Source organism: Dermacentor andersoni, chromosome 6 (assembly GCF_023375885.2).
Source record: "Dermacentor andersoni chromosome 6, qqDerAnde1_hic_scaffold, whole genome shotgun sequence".
NCBI classification, from domain to species: domain Eukaryota; kingdom Metazoa; phylum Arthropoda; class Arachnida; order Ixodida; family Ixodidae; genus Dermacentor; species Dermacentor andersoni.
Window position 1 is genome coordinate 65,466,209 of NC_092819.1, and position 24,390 is coordinate 65,490,598.

At 50.4% G+C, this 24,390-nt stretch overlaps 1 long non-coding RNA gene across 1 annotated transcript in view; it reads right to left on the bottom strand.

Annotated features, from left to right (window-relative positions):
* Positions 1 to 1,064: 1,064 nt before the first annotated feature.
* Positions 1,065 to 24,390, bottom strand: part of LOC140218749 (uncharacterized) — a 32,961-nt gene continuing 9,635 nt past the window's right edge. Inside the window, exon 3 of the long non-coding RNA XR_011894921.1 lies at positions 1,065 to 1,837. This is a non-coding gene — a long non-coding RNA (uncharacterized lncRNA). The remainder of the gene's footprint in view (positions 1,838 to 24,390) is intronic.

A 24,390-nucleotide genomic window follows, 5' to 3' on the forward strand; every position in this document is an offset into this window, starting at 1 on the left:
ATTTTCCACCTTGTGTCAATTGATATTTTTTTTTATGCTGAAGTAAAAGCGTGCGCCGAAAAAGTAAGCTCGGTTCCGATGTGCGGAATTGTTTTCCTATTTGGTGTAAAAATGTCGCAGAAATAAGAAATATAGTCCGAAGCTCCCTATGACTGTCCACATCTTAACCCACTCAAAGAGGCACCAGATAATTGCTGCGTGTGAAACGTGCTCTATGTGTCTGCAATGACGTGTAAGCGCCACTCGGCGGCGAGCCTGTCGAACAAAATTCTGATTTATTATTATTATTTGCTTGTGCTGTCAGCCTTTCGGCTCTTACAGTGTTAGTGAGAAGCATCACGTACAATAACAATTAAATTCGTAAGTAATACAATCACAAGCTATTAAAACAAATATATAAATATGAACAGAGAAAAGAAAAAAATATGTAGTAAGCGTATTAAAAGGGGGCAAGCGCGGTATAAATGAATCTGTACAAAAATATACTCACGGTCAAAAAATCTAAAGGAGAGAGTTCGAGCAGCATCAGACACGAGAAGTATACTTTTCGAACCCACCGCCGTTGCTTAGTGGCTTTGGTGTTGGCCTGTTGAGTGCGAGGTCGCGGGATCGAATCCCGGCCACGGCGGTCACATTTCGATGCGCGCGAAAACACCCGTGCGTTTAGGTGCAGGTTAAAGAACCCCAGGTGGTCCAAATTTCAGGAGTCTCCGGGGACACTACGGCGTGCCACATAATCAGGTCGTGGTTTTAGCACGTAAAACCCCATAATTTAATTTTATTTATACTTATCGTGTCTGATGCTGCTCGAACTCTCTGTATTGTGAAGGAGATGTAAAGAGTGCCTTCACAACACATTAATTTAGATTCAAGCATTGATATAGGAGGGCCTTTCCATTCCTTGTTTGTTTTTTTATTTATTTTTTTTTTTTTTTTTTAGTAAGAAGCAGGCATAGCTTGTTAGATGTGATTGCGGTTGTTAAAAAAATGAAGAAATAAAGACCGTGCCGCCTTCTTAACGTTCTACCTTGTTGTGCTGTTACGTGTGGTTTTAGTGAAATAACTTTGTTGTAATCAGGAAGAGAGACATTAGCTGAGCTGCGCACGTCCTTTCGGCTAGCGTTGGCAAGTTTAGCCGGCGTATAGCATTTCGGAAACAGAGTGTGTGCGGGTGCAACCGGAAAGTGTAAACCCGGCTGCCCTCCGCCGCACCTTTTCCAATTTATCGGTCAATCCAGTCTGAACAGGGTCCCATACAATGGTTGCGTATTCAAGCGTCCGCCTCACGTGTTTCAGATAAGCAGTTATAGTTGTTGTTGACTGGGACGCTGGTTGCAGAAGTTCGTGATGTGGTCGTTCCAACTTAAGCTTCTTCCTTTTTTGTTATATTTAGCTCAAAGCACTTAAAGGTGTCTGCCGTGGGAAGTACTGCAGACTGCACTGTGTAAATGTGTTCGACCACATACGTTGTTCGATATGCGCAATGCAAATGTATTGCCCTAGTTTCCGTTACATTTCCATATTTCGCATCATCTTTCAATACTCGTTAGAGCTTCACTTGACGACTGCTAATCTCTCTTGCTTTATTTTTATATACTATCGTATGAACCAAGCTTTGACAGTTCCCACCGCGATCGTCTCCGTCATACCCTAACTAGAAGAGAAGCTTGCGCGAGTTGGGGGTGTTCGTGTTGCCTGATTCATTCACCGCAAGGACGGTGACTTCGTCCTTGTCCGTGTTGCGCTGGTAATTTCCCGAAACGTGAATCTGTCATACCCGTCGTCGTGACGATTGCGATAATTGCAAGGCATCCCGATCACCAGTCTTGCTGTGATCCTGCATAATTAAAAAAGGAAAGAAAAGAAAGATTATTCAACCGCTCCTGAAAAAACACTACGCCTGTCTTCACGCTACTATTTATAGATTGGCATTTACCGAGCCAGCGAGCACGTCACAATGCACGACGCCATCTAATTAATAAAAACACAATTATTTAAGGTGTTTTACGTGTCAAAACCTCGATATGATAACGGGGCATGCCGTGGCAGGAGACTCCGGATTAATTTTGACCACCTGGGAATACACGTTATTGTGCATTCCGCCCCCATCTAGATGCGGCTGCCGCGGCCGCGATCGAACCCGCGACCTCGAGTTCAACGGTTCGACGCCGCAGCGACTCGGCTATCGTGGCGGGTGCGATGTTATCCGATCGTGTGCAGTGCTACGCGGCTATGCGTACAGCGACGTACGTTCGTTTCCATGCGAAAAATCGGCGATCCTTATGCGAGTCGTTGATGCAAGCGCACCGATTAATCGATTATTATTATTATTATTATTATTATTATTATTATTATTATTATTATTATTATTATTATTATTATTATTATTATTATTATTATTATTATTATTATCGAGATTGTTCCAGGGTACTTCAGTATACACATTTTATTTATTTATTTATTTATTTATTTATTTATTTATTTATTTATTTATTTATTTATTTATTGGCATCCCCTTTGAAACGGGTCGGGGGACAAGGAGGCCCCTAGCCTGCTTTATTTAATCTGGTTTACTACATCTATCACTAAATACCCTTTTGCCTATCTGATCTCGATCTTGAATTTCGAATTTAAAACCCTCTATCACTGCACCGTACCATTACTTACACTTGCAATGACTCCAATTCTAACAATTTCTTCTCTGCTTTTCTTCCACCAATATTGTAATCGTCTCGTATACTTATCTCGACTGCCGACCTGACAGTTATTCTTTCCACCTTCGTTGAATCCCGACGCTTCTAGAAGTTCCACACTCGCTTGGTCAATATCATGGCGTTCCAACACGAGTTCCCGAGTGATCATTTGCGGGCTTTCTTTTTTTTTTTTTCAGCACACATGTTTCATGCTCGGCGCATATTTGCTCCAAAAGGTTCTTTTTTTTTTTCCTCAGGCAGCCAGCTCGGACCTCAAATAGCAAGGTGCTCCCGTTTGCGTTGTCTAAAGATCTTGCATCCTGATTTCTTTCTCGCCGTTTTATAAATTTAGATGTCTTTTTTTGTGTCCAACCTTCGCATATAGCTTGCCGTCTCTTTCTCACTCACTTTCTTTTGTGACGACTCCTGGTTGTCTGCTTATACTTGTACTTGGTTGCCAACTTTCTTGATCTCTTCGTGCATTCCGTGTCCACGCTTTTGAGGTACAGATATTTGTGCACTTTAGCCAGCTAGCCATTTCTCTTCCTCCATGTTCCTTGGTTTTTCTTCAAAGCTAATCTTCTCTGCGCTTCCCTGACTTCAAAAGCGGCCCAACCCGTGTCACCTTGCACTGCTTAATTTGTGGTTTTACCCTGGGGCCTCTAAAGCCAGTCGGCCCACCGCCCTCTAATTAATCTCCAACCCCTACAAAATTTCTGATTTATAAAGCACAGAACTGCATATGCGAACGCTAGCGCTGACACCATTACACCTGCCCAAGTTCTCCGCACCACCCGTATTTATTGTTGCTCCAAAGTGCTCTGTTTCATTATTGCTACATTCCGCTCCCCTTTCATATTTTAGATTATCTTGGTGGGTGCTTGAGTAGATCTTTCCTACGTTTATGCGTACACCCAAGTATTTCTATTGCTTGACAATGGGTGTGACTTCCTGTTGAATTGATACCACGTTATTACTCGTCTCTTCATTGAAGATCATAATTCCCCATTTCACTGTACCAAACTTAAGGCCCAGATTCGTCGCTACATTGTCACTTATATTCGCAGCTCTCTGTAAATCCCTTGCGTTGTCCGCCAGTAGCACTATTCCATCCGCACACATCAGCCCAGGGGCCTTCTGTTCCACTCTTTGCCCATTACGGATGCAATGTAGATCGAAACCTAATTCGCTGCTTTCCAGGCGTCTTTTTATGCCCTCAACATAACCCGCCGTGGTTGCTCAGTGGCTATGGTGTTAGGCTGCTGAGCACGAGGTCGCGGGATCGAATCCCGGCCACGGCGGCCGCATTTCGATGGGGGCGAAATGCGAAAACACCCGTGTACTTAGATTTAGGTGCACGTTAATGAACCCCAGGTGGTCGAAATTTCCGGAGTCCTCCACTACGGCGTGCCTCATAATCAGAAAGTGGTTTTGGCACGTAAAACCCCATAATTTAATTTAATGCCCTCAACATAACGCGTGAACAGTGGCGACAGAGGACACCCTTGCTTCAGTCGTCGGTGAATTTCCGCAGCTTCATTGCGTTACGGCCTCCCCATACCACTTGTGCCCGGTTGTCACTATCGACCTCATCAGTTCCACGAAATCATCATATATGCCTTCTAGCTTGAGAATATCCGATAATATATTCGCTGTCTGCGTTGACGCAGCCTCCCTCAAGGGAACAAAAAATAGAAAAATTATTTCTTCTGTCAGTATCAAAAACACGACTCCCATCACGATAATACGCTTGGTATAAGCCAGAAAAAGCGCAACAACAGACGGGTAGCGGCTCCGGCTTGAAGTTGTCGCACCAACTCGCTGCGACGTCATCATGCATTTTGACTACGTATTCTAGGACCATAATAGCAGCCGCGCAAGAGCGCCGTCACGTGTTTTTTGTTTTTTTTTTTTTTGTCTGTGTGTGTGGGTTTTTCGCAGGGGCTTTCTTTTTCTGCAACAACAACCAGGCAAATTTTAGCAGTGAAAAAGAATGCTTGAATCCGAAGTTGCTTAAGGCGCTCGACAACTTTATAATCGACACGTTAGAAATTCAAGCAATAATTAACAATTTGACCAAATAAAAACAATTAATTAATATTTAGTGATGAAAAATACTGGTTGCATGTACACACGACGGCGGCTAATATACAGCTGGTACAGTTTCCCTAGATGTCTTGCCTGTTTCTTTTTTTATCTTGGTTCAAGTTCGCTGGGACGCTCGGTATATCAAACCTCTAGTATAGCGTGCCAAGCCTTTTAATCGGTAAACTTCTCCAGCTATCGTTTCAATTACTAGCACGCACGTCTTTTGACGTGTACGTACTGGTTGATCTAAAGGGTTTCCTCGTGATACGTTCTTGGAATAGGCAATTGGTGTGTACATTGGGCAGGCAATGCCGTGTGAATAAATTATTATGGCAGCGCTTGTTCAGCAGAATGTTGTCACTGGCTAGCGGTGTGGCTTAATGCAAGCAATATCTGAGCAGGTTAGGTTAAGGCCCAAAATGAAAAAAAAAAAGAACTTAAAGGATGCTTAAGCTCCGCCTTTAAGAGCGGAGCGCGATAGCGTTGTCGGGCTCCGTCCGCATCGCCTTCTCGTTCCCTTGCCATGACCTTGAGTAACATACCTACGTAATTACTACGAGCGCGTGCTGTGCCGTTTTATGCCCTAGCGCTGACGTCATCGCTTCTCCTAGGGGCCTCCGCGAGCAGTGGAAGCATTCCGCTCCTGTGATGTCACGCCCGCAGGAGTTCCTTAATTCCCTGACGGCACGGCTGACGTGTCCATCGAGAAGCGAAACGGTTACTTCGCCTTTCCTTTTCTCCAAAATTGAATGTTTATGCGATACAAGCGCATCCGATTGTTCAAGTACAATGAACTACGACAATCGTAATTAATTTCGCATAATTACCTCGTTCGTAATTGGGATATTCATAATTACTCACGTACGCATCAGTATACGTCTCTAGCACACTTCACTAAGTTAAATACAACAACCCACTCACTAGATATATCTAATATCCACACCTACCGTCCGCGGCCACTAAGACACACGGCAGCTGGAAAAGGGGTTTGTGTTTGAGTTTCCGCGTAACAGAATTGTTGTCTCGTATATTCAAATTACAGACCGACGCTGCCATGTCTGTAGGTTGCGTGTAAGTTGTACTTTACGAATTTTCTGACGCATTTTACTCTGAGGAATTCAATTAGTTCAGCCACGCATATGCGCCACGCAGAGAGCCTGCGTGGTCCTGGATGATTTTTCTCTCACGGGCAACGCCGTCGACGCCGACACCGGGTTTTCTGCTACACGGGGTCCTTAACGCTATCGCGTTAGAATATAATCTGTTTGTTGACTACTGTTTGTTACGCAGTCTCAATCCGTGAGTTTTACGCTGCAGTGGACACGAAGATTACGAGACGATGACCGGAACATTCTGCAGCAAGGCCCGCGTTGTGGGTCTGCTTTTGCAAGACAAAAAATTATATATTACATTCTGGGGTTTTACGTGTCAAATCCACTATCTGGGGTATGAGGTACGTCATAGCGCAAGACTCCTGAAAAATCTTGATTCCTGGCGTAGCAGCTAAATTTAAGTATGCATGAGCGTCTTTGCATTTCGCCCTCATGGAAATGTGGCCGCCACGGCCGGGATCGAACGCGCGACCTCGTGCTCATACGTGCAACGCCGTAGCCAATGGGCTACCGAAAAATGATAAACGTGATCTCTGCAACCCGCCGAAATGTATTAGCTCTTTTCTCCCAGCCTTCACTCATGACGTCACCTTTCGAGCGTGGGCGTCTTCTGTTGTCCATAGGAGATTTATTAACTCATCCATGCTCCTAAGTCAAAACACCTGTAAGAGTTCAGTAGAAGCCCCGCCCACATGAGGATGATGATGATAATTGGCATCCCCCTTTAAACGGAGTGGCAACCAATAGTCACTTAGCCAGCTTTGACTAGACTGCTTTTGCCACATTCATCGCAGTCTAGCATTTTGCCTATCTCTCCTTAATCTTTTCTCTCTACCTCAACACCTATATCTGCCTATGCCCGTCACGAATCCAATCCTATCAATTTCTTTCCTGCTTATTTATCACCAGTACTCTAAATGGCCCTTGCGTATATCGACTGTTGGCTGGTTAATGCCTCAGTCCGCTTTAAAACCGCGCGCTTCTGGAAGGTGTACGCTACCTACGGGTCTCATTTCACACTCCATTAGGATTTGTTCAGTGGTCTCGGGATTTTTGCTGCAGTATACGCATGACTCATCGTGCTGCGAATGTTTGCTTCGGTGTGTTTTTGTCCTTAGGCAACCAGCTCGAGCCTCAAATAGCAAGACACTGTCATTCGTATTATCGTACAGATGTTACCTCCTAATTTCTTTTTTCTCATTCTTGTTTATCTCCATGGTCTTCTTTGTTTCCATTATTTGCATCCAGTTCGCTGTCTCTCTCTCTCTTACTTTCTTTCCGATGACTCCTCGTTGTCTAATTACGCTTTCCATTACCCTGTACTTCGTTGCCAACTTTCTTGACCGCTTCCTCCATTCTGTGTCCAAGCTTTTGAGGTGCAGCCTTTCTTCGAAACTAATTTTTGCTACGACTTCAAAATAGACCCAAACCCATGCCTCCTTGCACTGCCTAATTTGTGGTTTTACCGTGGGCCCCTAAGGCCAACCGGCCTATCAACCTCATTGAAGTCATGGTAGACTTCACGGCCACCCGTACTCCAGCTGATAAACTGGAAGCCCCTCTCTATCTAGCGTATTATTCTCTTCGAGGGAACCCTCGCTATGTATAGCTAGCTGTCCTGCTTCAGGTGTTAGTCGCAAGTGTAATAACTGCTTTCCAAGTGTGCACGTGGTTCTTGTTCATTGTTTCTGCTAAGTTGAACCATGCCGCGGTATGTGGTGCACGCGTGCGCCAACCGCGTCGCGCGGTGTACCGAGGCGTAGCGCCGTTGGCAACCCCTTGTCATAGCATGTGTTAACCTGAATGCTATAATGCGATCGACGGCGCGCTTTGAAATGTACAGTACACGGCTACGCTTTAAGGGCTAAAGTTATGCTGATCTCTTTTTTTGAAGTAAATAATTGCCGCTACCTTCCTTCAAACAAGCATTGACATAAAGAACGATGACAATAGCCACCGGCGATTCACGTCCTCCGCCTAGCAACTCCCATGTCATATACGTTCTTCAAGTCTCGCAATTCATATGGGAGGAAAATTGTTTCCCCCCTTAGCCTTAGTTGGATCAGAACCACATAAAAAGCGCAGCTCAAGCGCAGACAAGGCTGGTCGCGTAACCAGTAAGCCCCAGTCACGCGGATATACACCCAAGATCAAGTGTATACCGTGATACGATACGAGTGCCACACCGAAACGAGTGAGCTCCACACCATCTCGTTCATGTTTCGTGGTATCACAGAGGTTATCGAATGATTAAGACATCGCGAAAGAAGTCACTAAAGAACTACACTCGTGACTCGCTGTGCCGGCTAAAGGCCGCATATCTGCCTGGCGTGCTCCCGGCCATCTGTCGACATTCATGTCGTACAGCGTAAGAAACAGTCATAGTAACGTACGCCAGCAGTGACATACACTGCAATGGCTTAGCTATATACAAGGAAACAACACGTTTTTGCTAATCTGCAAATACTGCAATGCATTTGCAAAATCTGCAAATGCCAAGATTGTGGCAACAAATGTGAAAGCATTAAATAACAGTCAAACTGGCATCCATTAGCAGTGATATGCATTGCAATGGCGTAGCTATAATAGATAACCGCACGTTTTTGCTAAGATGTATGAATATATGCAGAGGCAGAGGCTGCGATAAGAAATGTGAAAATAATAACGGGCAACAACAGAAAGCATGTTTAAGTTTGCATACGTAACAGCAAGTACATTTTCGAACTTTTCTTAAAACACTTGAGCAGACTTCACATCATGGGCTAGGTGAAAATTGACGGTGACCTATTCAGAAGCGCTTCGATGGCATATACTGTGTCAGCTGAGATCCGCACGGCGATCTAATACGAGGAGAAACAAAATATCACCCGCCGTAACTGCTTAGTGGCTGTTGTGCTGGGCTACTAAGCACGAGGCCGGGGGGATCGAATCCCGGCCACAGCGGCCGCATATTGATGGGGGCGAAATGAGAAAACACTTGTGTACTTAGGTTTGGGTGCACGTTAAGGAAGCCCTGATTTTAGCACGTAAAACCTGTGGGGATTTGGGGAATTCGACGCGCCATTGCGCGGGCGCATTTCACCCATGTCTGCAATCCTTTTTGCCACGTCGTCCTTGCTCCGAACCAGTTTTGGCGGTGGCGCTCCACTTGCGGTGGTTCGCGGTGAGGGCGGAGCTGGATGGATGGATGGATGTTATGAGCGTCCCCTTTGGAACGGGGCGGTGGCTTGCGCCACCAAGCTCTTGCTACTATGCTGCCTAATATCCTACCTAGGTTCACCAATGAAAAAAAAAAAAAACACTATGAACTACCACGTCCAAATTTTCTGATACCCTATTGCGAACTGTGCTTTTGTACGTCTCCGTCTTTTGTCGTTTCCCTACTTTTCTTCCACCAATCCTCCAATCGCCTCTTACTGATGTCTATTGCGGACCTGTTTGCTTTACCACTGCTCCCGCTGAACCCAAGGGCTTCAAGGAGGCCAGTGGTGCCTAAATCGACCGCTGGATAGACGTCTTCACATTCTAATAAAATATGCTCCGTCGTTTCCCTAGCTTTACCGCAGCAAGCACATGTTTCTTCTTCCTTCTTATATCTCGCTTTATAGGTGCGTGTTCTAAGGCATCCCGATCTCGCTTCGAAAAGTAATGAGCTTCCCTTTGAGTTATCATAAATGGTTTCTTTCCTAATTTCGTTTTTTCCCCTTAAGTAGTTACTCATGGCAGGTTTCTTTTCCATTGCCGCCACCCATGAGATTAATTCAGCCTCTCTGACTTTCCGCTTGACCTTCTTTGTTGCTGTGTTGCCCACCCCACAGGCCGCATACTTGCTGGTAAGCTTCCTAGTTCTTTTCCTCCACTGTGAATTAATGTTTTGCCTGTACAGATACCTGAACACTCTCCCAGCCCATTAACTTTCCTCCATATTCCTCAGCCGTTCTTCATACTCAATTTTACTGCGAGCTTCCCTCACTTCAAAACTAGTCCAGCCCATATCCCCTTGCACAGCTTCATTTGTAGTCTTCCCGTGAGCGCCCAATGCGAGGCGACCCACTGACCTTTGGTTCCCGTCGAGTCCTGATTGTACCCCTGATTTAAAGCAAACAACCGCATTTCCAAAAGTAAGTCCTGGAACCATTACCCCTTTCCACATACCTCGGAGGACCTCGTACCTATTGTATCCCCATAGCGCTCTGTGTTTCAATATGGCTGCATTTCTCTTCCCCTTGACTGTTATGGTTTTTTCCTGTATTTCCATATATCCGTTGCCTTCGTTTATCCATATACCAAGGTATTTATATTCTGTTACCCGAGGTATTTCTTGGCCCTGTATCTCCACTGTCTGTTCACTGTGACGTCACGGAGCGGCCCCTGGTGGCTACTGCCGTGACGGTAGCGACTCTCTTGCTCCTTGGGACTGCGCCCGGTACGTACATGCTTCCTCTCGTCCGCCGACACCTTTGTGACTAGGACTGAGCTCACGCACGGTGCCTTTGCCCGTGCGGGGAGCGCGTACCTCGTGTTGTTCCTATCCCGACGCTAAGCCGAAGAACGCGTGCCTAGTGCTCGCGCGAGGTCGTACCACGCCGAGCCGCACTCATCGGAGGCCCAAGCCGAAGGAGATTGCCCGAGCTCTCGCGAGTTGGCCCATCGGTTATCGCGAGAGCAAGTAGCATAGCCGCCGGGACTTTTCCTAGCGGCGCGTCCCAGCTTGAGCCTGTGCTCTCGCAGCGACGTGCTACAGGCGCCCCTAACTATTTTTCGCCCTTGGTGCGGGACCCCTTTGGTTCCCCGCCGTCCCGGGACCGGGCGTTCGTGCAGTGTTGGGTGCCGAATAAAGGGAAAATCAGACATCCACCCGTTCGTAGCAATTGCTACGAACGGGTGGATGTCTGATTTTCCCTTTATTCATTACTTCTCTCCACCTTGCGGGTTTCCGCAGAACTACTACGTCAGTGTTGGGTGCCGTTGGAGACAATAAACGGTTTCCGTCAATTTAGGGCAATACTGTGTTCTTGCGTGCGTCGCTCGGTAGCCCCTCGTGGCCTGAGCTCGCGCGCAGCGGCGCTACAGGCTGACGGCTGACGCGGCCCTGTGGCTCGCTAAGCTCGAACCCGCGGTGGTCGTTACTCCTGTGAGACCCAAGGACCCCACACTGGCGCCCAACGCGGATTCAAAGGCTCATTAAGCTTTTGTCTGTGCTTAGCCGAGTCAGTACGCCTTTGCATATTGTACTCGCCGCGTTATGTCTGCGAGGCCTAGTGACCTTTGTCATTTGTTAGGTGACTTTGCCCTTTGTTACCGCGAGCAGACGCCGCGTTGCTCGATAACGGGGCCAGTGCTCCCCTTGAGCAGCGAACTTATGCACCCTCACCTGTCGCAGCCCCCTGTGGGGACGACAACACGAGGCGCTACGTACCAGCTCCCATTGGAGCAGTAGCGTTGTTTGGGAACGGGGCCAGAGCCCTCCCCGAACAGTGCACACCAGCACATTCGTCTGCCACGATTCCCTTCGGAATGCAAGGCAGTGCGATGTCGCAGCGCTCTCGATCGGCTCCCTGTGGAGTTTACGGAGCGCAGCACGGAAACGGGGCCTTAGCCCTCTCCGACGTTTGCCCGCTGGCTGCTCCTCAAATGAGCAGCCAAAACCAGTGGCCTGCCACGGCCCCCTGTAGGGGGCCGTGGTAGCCACGAATGCTGCAGCCACGAATTTCGCTCACTCGTCTTCCTTTGGAGTGCATTCGGTAGTGCCCAGTGGCGCAACCTTCGAGCGCGCACCTGTTTTGTCAACGCTGGCTGCAAGCGGCCTAAGCCATTCACGTATAGCTGCCTCAAGTGGCGGCTGTGAACGACAGCAGGCGCACCCCGCTAGGAGCCTGTTTTGCTCTGGGGCTGGCGGCGCCGCGGCCGGTATCCCTGTGGAAACCGCGCCACTAATAGAGCTGGACGACTGTTCACCCTTGCTCGACCACGCCACTAACGCGCCAACGTTTCCCTTTGGAGCAGGCGCACAGACGCTGTTGCAAAACGCCGCTGAAATGATTCAGTCACTCTCGGGGGCAGTTAAGGCGCTTTCGGCTGTTCCGAAATGCGCGCACCCCGCTGTACGGTTGGCAGTCCCGACTTACAGCGGATACGGTGACCTGCTCAGTGCCAGGGATTATTGTGACTCCCTGGTACGTACGCTACCAAATGGCAAATCGTTTGGAGGATCAGGGGGTGTTAGAACGCGTCGTTCCCGTAGCACTTACTGACACGGCGGCTAGGTGGTACCGGCTTTCCGGATACCGTGCAACAACCCTCGAGGAGTTCCGCGTGGCATTCCTGCGCGAATTCCTACCCGCTGACTACTAGAGTAGGATGCGGCGAGAGCTTGAGCTACGTACACAAGCTCCTGACGAGTCGCTTCAGAAGTACGTACGCGCGATGCAAGACCTGTTCTTAGTCGCCGAGCCCAAAGCTTCGACTGAGGAACGCGTCGAGCGGTTGATCAGGCAGGCACACCCGACCTTTTCGGCGTACCTGCGCGGCGGCCGCTTCCGAGATTTAGAAGAATTGGCCGCCGAGGCAAAGCGTATTCAAGGCGACATTCTCGCCGCGCGAGCCTATCGCCCACCGCCGCCCGCCAGCGAGGCCCTTGAGCCACGCTGCGCGTGGGGAGGGCCTGTGCCCCTCCCCCAACGGCAACAACCCGGCCAAGCTGCCTTTGCGGCTACAAGCGGGTGTGCATGGGAGCTGAGCGCGCGCACTCTAGATCCCTACACGTACGGGAGGCGGGCAGCCTGTGCTGCACCACCGCCCGAAATGCATGCGCAGGGACGCACTTCGACCCAACGCATGGCAGAGGCGGACGCTCGTGACAACAGGCCCTTTGGTCAAGCAGCGAGTCGACCCCGGCAGGGAGCTGAGGCCGCTCCGCCTCGGGAAAGGTACCGCGGCGGAGTGCGCTGTTTTCGCTGCCAACAACGAGGGCATATAGCAAGGGACTGCACCGCGCCCAGGCCTCCTGTGAGGTCTGGAAACGGGAGCGCGGGTCGCTCGTGAAGGCACGGGTGACCGAAACCTTGCTTGTCCCCTCGGCGTACCGAGCAGGTTGTGTTGCTGGGGCGCACGCGCCCTTTATTCCGGTGCCCATTGTCGGCCGCGAATTTCCTGCGCTGCTGGACACAGGCGCAAGCGCTTCGTTGTTCGGCGAAAAGGTGTTAAGGTACGGACACACTGGCGTCAAAACGCGCGCGGCACGCCGCCGGCGGCGCGCCGCGTGCCGCAAAACCTGCCGCGGAACCGGTTTGGTCTGCCGCGCAGAGGATGGGTCGAGGAGCCATTTTCGGCGGCTTGCCGCGTGCCGCGAACCAATGAGAGACGTCCGGGCTTTCTCCTAAGCGCCACCTCTTGGCTACTGCCGAAGTTAACTTCCAGCGGCGGCGGCGGAACCACGATCGACGACCGAGCGCTCCGAGCTAGCCGCGACAAACAGCGCTAGTGCTTCGTCTGCGCGCCTTTTGCGCGCGCCGCCGTCGCAACAGCAGAGAACACACAATGACCAAAACGCTCATCGTCGTCAGAACATCGTCGTCTGCATCTGCCATTGCAGGAATCAACGCGATCAGCGCGGTATCTGCTAACCGAGCAAGGAAAAAGCGCGCGACAACCGTGATATCGCGCCTATGCTCGCGCAGTTCGAGACAAGGCGAGATCAGCGCTGTCACGTGACTCCGCGGCGGCCGCCGCGCGCACGACTGATGTGGCCTCTCTGCCGCGCGGCGTTCTTGCCATCGGCGGCGTGCCGCGCGTGTCTTGCCGCCAGTGTGTCCGTACCTTTATCCCACTTGCAGAAGCACTCAGAGCGCTTGCGGGATTGCCGAACGACATTCAATCTTGCGAAAGGCGTGGCCCATTCGGCGGGCGCCGCAAGGCTGACTGTCAGGTGGGGAGAGCGAATGAGACGCACGCGTTTCGTTCATCTCCCCGGGCTCAGTGTTCCTGTGATCCTCGGAAGGGACTTTCTCCTTAAAACAGGAATCGTTGTGGACATTGCGAATGGCGGCTATCGCGACGGACCGTTCACGTTGCTCATCAGCCCGCCGGCGTCCGATCTTGCCTGTGCAGATGGGGCGTCGGAAACGTGCCGCGCGCCAAGTTCGGGGGCAAGCCCTCGAGCTGTGCGCTCGCCTGCTAAGACTCCCCTTTGGGAACGAGAGGCACGGCACGAACCGCGTCGCGCGCAGAATTCGGGGGCAGGCCCCTGCGCTTTGCGCTTGTCGACTCAGTCCCCATAGGGATCGAGCGACACGGCACGAAGAGGCACCACATCCTCTGGCCGCCTGTGCGGTTCATTTGGATGATACACAGAAGGCTCGCTTGTCGGCACTGTTATGCCAGCACGAAGAGCTCTTCACCGATCAACCTGGCTGTACCGATTTGGCGAGCCACGCGATCGAAACTGGAGACGCGCTTCCTTTGAAGTGTAACCCCCGGCCCGTCAGCCTGGCCAAGAGGCAGGTGATCGATGGCTTGCTGGACGAGATGCTATCGGCCGACATTATCCGCCGCTCGTACAGCGCCTGGGCGTCTCCAATTGTGTTGGTGCCTAAGAAAGATGGCAGTCATCGCCTGTGCGTAGACTACGGCCGTCTGAACGGAGTGATTCGTAAGGATGCCTATCCGCTCCCCACGATTAACTCCATCGTAGGAACCTTGGGCAGTGCGAGGTACTTTACTACGCTGGATGCCTCCAAAGGTTACCTACAGGTCCGGATGGATCAGCGTAACAGGTGCAAAACCGCGTTCACGTCCCACAGAGGGTTATTTGAGTTTACTCGTATGCCCTTTGGTCTATGCAACGGTCCTGCGACCTTTCAGAGACTCATGGACCGCGTCCTCGGGGAAGCAAAGTGGTCATACTGCATGTGCTACCTCGACGACATCGTGATTTATTCACGAACCTTCGAAGAACACTTGACCCATGTTGCCGATGTGCTCGAGAGGGTGGGGGCCACCGGGATGACTTTGAATCCTGCGAAAGCCCAACTAGCGCAAACCCGAGTTCAGTTACTGGGGTTTACGCTGGGCGGAGGCTCCATTGAGCCGGACCGGGAGAAACTTCGGGCAATCCTCATTTCCCCGCGCCCAAGGACGTACGTGGCCTTCGCCGCTTTTTGGGAATGACCAACTTTTACCGGTCATTCATTCCGTCCTGTGCCCGAGTGCAGGCACCCTTGAGCAAGCTCTTGGGTAAGTCGGCCGCGTGGCAGTGGGGACCTGAGCAGCAGCAGGCCTTTCGCCAACTGTCTAGCGCCATTGCGGAGACAGCGCAGCTCAGACTCCCCGACCTGACCAGACCGTTCGTTGTCCAGACCGACGCGAGCGATCTGGGTTTAGGAGCAGTCCTCCTACAGGAATACGATGGTGTGTTGCAGCCGTTGGCCTTTGCCAGCCGCTCCTTGATTCCGGCAGAGAGGAATTATTCCGTGACCGAGAAGGAGTGCCTCGCTATCGCGTTTGCACTACGTAAGTTCGATGTTTACCTTGATGGGACGAAATTCGTAGTGCAGACGGACCACAGTGCGCTCAGTTGGCTGATGCGGCTCCGTGAGCCTGCGGGCCGGCTGGCGCGTTGGGCTCTCCTGATACAGTATTATGACTTTTCAGTGCAGTATCGAAAGGGGAGCACGAACGTGGTAGCTGACGCGCTATCCCGTGCCCCATTGTCCACCAAGAGCATTCCTCCAGGTGTTACAGCCACTGCCGGTGCCTTTGCGCCAGCAAGCGTCGGGGGCGAAACGAGCACAGAGAGAGGTGAGTCCGCAAGCGGGCAAACCTCTCATTCCGCTCTCCAGGCAAGCAGCGCGCCGCAAAACGAGCGAGCGGGGGAGCTTCTCGAAAGCGAACCTACAACGCCGTTGGCTGCAGTCCTGAGTGGGGACGAGACCAGACTCCCCTTTGGGAGAATTGGAATCGCATTCAGCAGGCAAGAGCTACTGAAGGCCCAGCAAATTGATCCGTTTTGTCGCGGAGTGAGCGACGGTCTCAGGGAGACGGAGCGCCGAGACGCTGCTGGTAGTGCGGCGGGCGCAGGGGGACCGGAACCAGCGTGTGTCGCTGGGTCTCCCGCGGATTCATATTTGCTGGATCACGATGGGCTCCTGCTGAAATACATAGCCACCGATGACGAGGCTGTGGACCCGTTTAAGGTGGTTATCCCCAAGAGTCTGAGAAGCGCACTGTTGCGATCATCTCATGACGAACCCTTGGCCGGTCATTTGAGTGGCTCCAAAGTTTTTGCGAAACTAAGCCAAACTGTGACCTGGCCTGGCATAAAGCGTGACATTTTTCGCTATTGCCGTTCCTGCCATGTCTGTCAAACGGTGAAATCAAGGGGTGGCAAGCCGCCCGGGTTGATGAAACCAATTGACAGTGAGCGTCCGTGGCAAGTGGCCACCTGCGATCTTATGGGGCCTTTCCCCAGGAGTAAGCAGGGGTTCACACACCTGATGGTAGTCGTCGATCATTTTTCGAAGTGGGTGGAGTTGTTTCCGCTTCGAAAAATGACCGCGCGAGCGGTGCTGGAGAGGCTACAGGAAGTTTTTTGTCGGTTCGGCTTTCCGAAAAGACTAATTACGGACAACGCGTCCTATTTCACGGCTCGGGTGTTTGGTGCTACGTGCCGTTCCCTGGGAATTAATCACTGCACCACGTCGCCCTACCATCCCCAGTCCAATTTGACGGAGAGGGTCAATAGAACCCTCAAACCAATGTTGGCGGCCTTTGGCGTGAGTCAAAAGGATTGGGCAGACCACTTGAGTGAGCTCGCGTTCGCAATCCGAACCGCCGAGAATCGCTCGACTGGTTTCTCTCCCGCTTTGCTCAATTTTGGAAGGGAGCTGGCAAATCCGGTGACCAGTGTCATTCAATGTCAGCTCGGGGATGAGGAGGCGCCGGCAGACTGTTCTGCGTACGCTTCAGCACTTCGGGACAGGCTTTGTCGGGCTCTCTGTAGAGCAAGGCAGAGTTTGACTTCGGCCAGGGCCCAGCAGAAGGCTCAGTACGACCGGAAGCATCGCCATCTTTCATTTAAGGTAGGTGATTTAGTCCTGAAGCGCAACCACGCTCTTAGCGACGCGAGCAAGGGGTGCTCAGCCTCGCTCGCTCCTAAGTGGCTTGGTCCGTACCGAGTAGAGAAAGTTTGGTCTCCGCTCGGGTACTTGCTGAAGGATTCCCCTTCGGGAAAACTCAGCCGTGCCCATATCGCCGACCTGAAAGCCTTTGCGTCGCGGTCCGACGAGCTCGCGCCGGTGCCCAGTGGCACCACGCGCAAGCAACAGGGCACACCCGGCGCGAAGGACCGCATTCGGACCACGCACCGGTACAACCTGAGGAAACGGTCACCTGTGTGATATCGCGCCTGACGGCGGACTCTTTCCGCCACCGAAGGCCCTCAGTAATATTGCTTAGCCTCAGCGGGCTAGCTTCTTTGCGGTCAGTGCGCGAAAAGAAGCTGGCCCCTGCCCAGCTCTAGTCTTGTTAGCAGTGTGTTGTAGCAGTGTGCATTTTTATTTTTATTTTTGGGTACGCATGCTGAGTGTAATTATTGTGTTAATGTTTTAAGTGTACAGTTGTATAGTTCATTTTTTTTTTTGTAACTTATAACTTGTTTTCTTGTTTTTTTTTTCTCTCTTCTCGTTTTCGCTTTTTTTTTACCTTTTCTTTTGCCAAGAAGGGGGTCATGTCGTGTCGTGTCGTGTGTAATTGGCGTGTCGTGCAGCGCGGGGGGGGTGACAATGGTCACGTTGCCTCGTTGGTGCGGGGGAGAGGGAAGCTTCGACCCTGGATCGGCGCGGCGTGTTGTGAACAACGGGCGGCATAGCGGACGTTGAGGAGTGATGCGCGGTACCACGAGGAGAGCGTGCGCGTGCGTGTGTGTGTGCGTGCGTGCGTGCGTGGAGGCCGTTGCTCGTTGCCGCACCAACTCCATCGGATCGCCGCGGATACCGATGGTGGACGGGACCCTATGACATCACGCCAGGAGCTCGGCTCTCTGCAGTCGCCGACGCCGTCCGAACGCCCTGCAACCGTCGCTGTGGCTGCTCATCCATCCTGCATACGGCGGCGTGGCCAGCTTACCTGGCAGTGTCCTGCCCCGTCCACCTGGAGTTCGGGACCACCACCACCACGAAAGCGGTACTCATCGGGCTCGGGGGCAACTTCGACGGAACAACGGTGAGCCCGTTCCTGCGTTAACGTGGCCTGCAATCAAGCCTACGCTCGCAGCTCCCGCGACTTCGGCCACCACCCTAGCCACAGAACTATACGCGCCGCGTTCTCTTCGCACCCCTGGACATTGCCCCGCGCTAGCAGCAAACTCTTTTGTTAATATTTCTTCCCCCCTTCGCGGCGTCATTTTCTTGTATTTTAGAGTGTATGATCTTTTATTTATTATTTTTCCATTATCATTGTATGTATGTTTTTTTTTTTTGTACGCATAGTGCTTGCTGGGCTGAGGTAGCAATTAGCTAGTGCATGAAAGGCTCAGTTGTCTTTGGTGCATTAGCCCCTACCAGCTTCTTCGCCAGACTGGTAGGGGGGCAATTAAGGAGAGGAGGATGTGGGGATTTGGGGAATTCGACGCGCCATTGCGCGGGCGCATTTCACCCATGTCTGCAATCCTTTTTGCCACGTCGTCCTTGCTCCGAACCAGTTTTGGCGGTGGCGCTCCACTTGCGGTGGTTCGCGGTGAGGGCGGAGCTAGTGACGTCACGGAGCGGCCCCTGGTGGCTACTGCCGTGACGGTAGCGAGTCTCTTGCTCCTTGGGACTGCGCCCGGTACGTACATGCTTCCTCTCGTCCGCCGACACCTTTGTGACTAGGACTGAGCTCACGCACGGTGCCTTTGCCCGTGCGGGGAGCGCGTACCTCGTGTTGTTCCTATCCCGACGCTAAGCCGAAGAACGGGTGCCTAGTGCTCGCGCGAGGTCGTACCACGCCGAGCCGCACTCATCGGAGGCCCAAGCCGAAGGAGATTGCCCGAGCTCTCGCGAGTTGACCCATCGGTTATAGCGAGAGCAAGTAGCATAGCCGCCGGGACTTTTCCTAGCGGCGCGTCCCAGCTTGAGCCTGTGCTCTCGCAGCGACGTGCTACAGGCGCCCCTAACTGTATTTCTCGCCCTTGGTGCGGGACCCCTTTGGTTCCCCGCCGTCCCGGGACCGGGCGTTCGTGCAGTGTTGGGTGCCGTTGGAGACAATAAACGGTTTCCGTCAGTTTAGGGCAATACTGTGTTCTTGCGTGCGTCGCTCGGTAGCCCCTCGTGGCCTGAGCTCGCGCGCAGCGGCGCTAGAGGCTGACGGCTGACGCGGCCCTTTGGCTCGCTAAGCTCGAACCCGCGGTGGTCGGTACTCCTGTGACCCCAGGACCCCACAAACCCCACAATTTAATTAATATTAAACAAAATGTGAAGTTCTAAGGTTGTAGACGTCTTAGTTTAAAAACTGATTGTTAAATGCTTCAAAGACAGAACGAACTTGTTTATGAACAGTTGAATGATTTAACGCGATCGACGGCGCGCTTTGAAATGTACAGTACACGGGTGAACAGTTGTACATGAAAGATTAGGGGCAGTGCTGTAGCTCTAATAATATAAGGCAAAGTGAGACCAGTTCGTTGTAGCCCATAAAACTTTGAATTCCATGGTTTTACAGCTTATGTAATATATGAAAGCTACATTATGACGTATAATTCCCATCCATACAACAAACGGTACTTTAGGAGGGAATACCATAGCGTAGTATTCAGCCATAGGGGCCAGCAATCTTTACATCTGTTCGAGACCTGATGCTATTGAGATGGATGGACGTAGGACCACCACGCGTGCATTCCCTGGGGTAAGATTCTAATAAGATCTAGCTCCTACATAAACTTATGCGCTGAAGCGTGCTTTGGAGCAATGTCTTCCTATCGTACTTTGAAGGACGTGGATTCCTTTTTCCTATCGGCCAGAAGAACAAGATATTTTGTTTCACAAACGTTCAATTGCAGTTTGTTTGCATTTATCCATACATATAGCTGCGCGAGCCAGTGTTTGCATTCTCTTTCAAGGTATTACTGTTTTCTTCTGCGAAAAACTAGTATCATCTGCATAACAAATGGATTGCGCGTTAGTTATGTAAGTGAATTGCGTTAAGCAAAAGTAAGATGGGTCACAGAATCAAGCATTACTTTATGCACACCTATTTACGAATGAATCCTGTTTACCTCAGCATAGTGGCAGTGATTGGTGAAGTAACCGCCTTAAGTTGCTGAGTTATCCCTAAATCTTTGTTAAACATAATAAAATATCGTGGCTAACAGTATTAAACGCTTTCTTTGAATCGGGACATATACCTACAGTGGAAAGCTGCTCATCTAAGTTCTTTGCAATACATGATGTCTCCTGCGTGCATAAGCACATCTTCTGCTATTCTTCTTTTCTGAAATCCACACTGTTTATCGGTGATTACATTGTGCTTAACAAGAAAATTTGAAAATTTCATGTTGATTAGGTGTTCTGCGACCTTGGAGAAGATAAGTAAGACGGAAATATGGCACTACTATTACAGCACAATTACTACAGCGCAAGACCGAGTACTTCTGTACATCGTCAAAAAATTCGCACCCTAGACCGGAATTTTTCGTTACTCTCGCTCCCGTGTTCAAAGCAAGCACACCTAATCCCGACCCCAGTCGCCATTGTAGTGCCATACCACGTGCGTATCATCGAGGCGGCGGGAGCTGCCATACTACGTGCCTACCATCGAGGCGACAAGAGCTCCCACTTCTCCGCGACAAATCAAGAATTCGACACGGGAGGGGACTTCAAAAAGCACACAGCCATTTCCATGACGAACCAAGAATTTGACGCTAGTGACGTCATCACCCACCCCGCCTGGTTTCTGTAGACGAGCAGTCGCCAAACTACAGTCGGACACAACTTTAGAAAAAAGGAGGCCTTTACTCCTCCCAGGCGGAAATAATTGCACAGAGAAGAATAAAGAGTTAGTGGAATGCATAAGCGTTGATATTAACGGTTTCGGGAATGGTACTGAAATTGTCCTATTAGGTGACATGAATGCCCACATACAGGATTTAGATGGCTATACCGACAATAACGGGAAGTCAATGCTAGACCTTTGTGAGCAACATAACCTCGTTATCGTGACCAGAGGGCCTAAGTGTGAAGGGCAGATCACGTGGGAAGTGGGAAACCGGCAATCGACCATTGATTACTGTCTGATGACAGAAGGAATTCATAAGTTGAGAGAAATGGTCATTGATGAGAAAGGGCATAGCAGCATAGGGAGTGACATAAACGCTTCATTTTGAAAATGGTATATGTAGTTGGGAAAGAGAGCAAGGAGCGCAAAATGGCCAGTTCAAATTTGAACGCTGAACAAATAGAAAATGTAGTCACTAGAGTCGAGGAAGAACTTGGCAAAAGGCCAAATAAAGAGTGGGAATATGGTGAGCTTCTAAGTGTAATAACGACAGAAATACGGAAAGAGAAACAACATGTTTGCGAAAAGCTGGTGGAACAGGGAGATACGAGAAGCGATCGCCGAACAACAGAAAGCATCTCGAGAGCACAGGCAGGCAAAGAAGGCGCAGTTGCCGCAGGATGAAGTAACCAGTAAACGGGAAATATACCGGGAGAAAAAGTCTATGGTTCAAATCAGGGGCGTAGCCAGGGGGGGGGCTTATGGGGCTTCAGCCCCCCCCGAAATTTTTTCGTGCTGTCCATGCACCGCCTACCAAAGCAACCCCCGGCGCCGGAAATCATTCTGGATTTTGTCTAGAGCGTCTTTTTCACGCTCGAAAAGCCATTTCACCGCGAAAATTGCGAACTCGGGCTGAATTTCGCGGCAACGCCCATGCACCGGGAGTCACATAACGCAAGTAGCCCCATCCGAGCACAAAGTTTCAAGGACGTTTTGATGGTGAACGGGCTCGCCGCGGCATCTCGCGGAGGCCGCGGAATCTACACTCTATCATGGAATTTACGGAGCGCGTGGATATCAATCCCGAAACTTTATGGGTATAAAGTTCTCATAAACGTCTGATGTGAAAGGTGCATTGACATTTCGAAACGTGCGCTTCAGATTTTCAATTGCGGAACATTGTAAGCTTAATGCTCCCATAAATATTTGACGCCAAAGGTGCATTGACTTTTCCAAAGTCGTACATCGGGCCATACAACGAGACAAGCCAAATTAACACACTATCAGACAAGTTGACAAAGCCCGCAGCGTGGCCTGATGAGACGAAGCGTTGTGGTGGTTCATTCGTGCCATCATGTCACATAAAAAAATATCAACATTTTTTTTTCACCTGCGCTAAAGCATCCAGTGAAGACACTAAAGCCAGCAAAGGTAACTACGTTCTTATTTATTGTTTCTACTTTTGCTTTTAATCGAGAGGACACGTTGAGCCTCTTCAATTTTTTTGTTCTCGCTCCCCTACCCGCGCGCTGCCAAAGCCAGCCAGAGCGCATGCGCTTTTCTCGTGTTGCCCCGCCCATCAAGCAGCGCAGTTCGGTGCGCGTTCGGTTTTCTCTGGCCGAGTGCATTTTCGCCTGGCAGAGTTTTGGATGCTTTCTGGCTAGCAGACGAGAAAAATAAACAATGGTCGCTAGCCGCCATCACTGTGGGGGCTCGACGGATTGTACCGCGTTCGCTTGAGCGCAACCTCTCCAGAAAGTCTTGTCTCGCCGGTGTAGGATACCGAGCAGTATGCGCATGGTTCTTGGTGGACCAAGCGTCTCGTGTTTTCTTTGACATTCCTTTAATAGCCATATTAGTTGCCCAAAGTAAGCATTCGATTGTGACCAACATACTTTGCGTTTTTTTTTATTACGGTGCCCCCGCCTCACAAAAGGAAAAAAGCGTTGTTGCGGTGCAGCGAATTCTCGCATCGTGAAAGTTCTATTTTGTTACTTCTTTTGCGGAAAGAAATGGGCCATTGGACGCTTCAGTTTCCGGATACTCTTACTATATTATTGCGATAGCAATTATATGGACACTCTAGGCGCATTCCTGCTGTCGCCGTCGTCCTCATGTTCCGCATAAAGTCCAAGTGCGATAACATCGTGACCCCGCGCCGCATGCTGTATGTGCAAGTGAAAGCGTGCGGGGGGTGGGGGGGGGGAATGGGTGAGCCGACGATCGTGGCTGTCTTGTGTGCGCAAGGGAGAAAAGTGAGGAGCAACCGCGCCGCCTTCCGTCGCGCGCGATACATCGGATGGAGTGGATGGAATGGGGCCAGGATCTAGGATTCTGTGAATCTATGATTGCGCAACATGTTTATTTGCCTAGTTTGACGCATTATATACCGTGACTTTTTCTTAGATACGTAGATTTATTAGAGACTTATTTATACGTATGTTTAAATATTTTGTTGCGAGGCGTTGTGTATACGTGCAGTGAACTTTGTTTCCAGTGGTACTTTTTTGCCCTTTATCAAGCTCTTTCTTCCCATTTGTATATTCCATTGTATCTTCGCATTTCTAATGTACGAGGGCGAGTCAAATGAAAGTGAGCCTACCCACCGCGCGCAATTATGGTTCTGTTGATTATCTGCAAGGCCTGCGCCTAGCACACAGGGATCTCTCATTTAAAAAGTGACACGCAGGTGTGAGGATAAATGTTCTTTAATGCTCTCATACACTGGGTTGTACATGGTTGCGTGCCGTAATGGACGTTCCAGAAGTTGAGCAGCGTGCTGCCGTGAGGTTTTTGACAGCTGAAGGTGTTTCTCAAAAAGAAATTAGTCGCCGTATGGCTGCCGTGTACATGGGATATTGCATTTCATTGGCCACTGTGAAGCGTTGGAACAAACGGTTCAAAAAAGGACCTGAAAGTTGCAAAGACGATCCCCGACCGGGCCAAAGCCATCGTGCAATCACCCCTAACAAAATTGCAAAGGTTGATGAGCTGATGAGACAAGAACGGAGGATAAGCATCGATGAACTGGCTAAGCGTGTGAATATCTGTCACGATTTGGTTCGCGCCATAATTCATGAACATCTCGGTTATCAGCTCTTGTGCGCGCAGTGGATGCGCAAGATTTTGAACTACCGCCAGAATACGGAGAAGATCGGCGTTGCCTTTACTCATCTGATCCGCTATCACAATAAGGGTGATGATTTCTTGTCTGCAATTGTGATCGGAGACGAACCATCATGCCACTACTAAGAGTCTGAAACACGACGGCAAAGCTGACAATGGAAACATTCGAACTCACCACCCCCAAAGAAAGCAAAGGCCGTTATTTCTGCCAGAAAGGTGTTGTTGACTTATTTTTCGATCGTCGGGAGCCATTACTCATAGAATTTGCTAAATCTTGAGGGACTATCAATTGTTTCCGATATTGTGAAACGCGGGATCGGCTGTGTGCCCCAATCAAGAACAAGCTACGTGGAAAATTGACGAATGAGGTCATCTTGTTCCATGACAATGCCCGTCCCCACGTC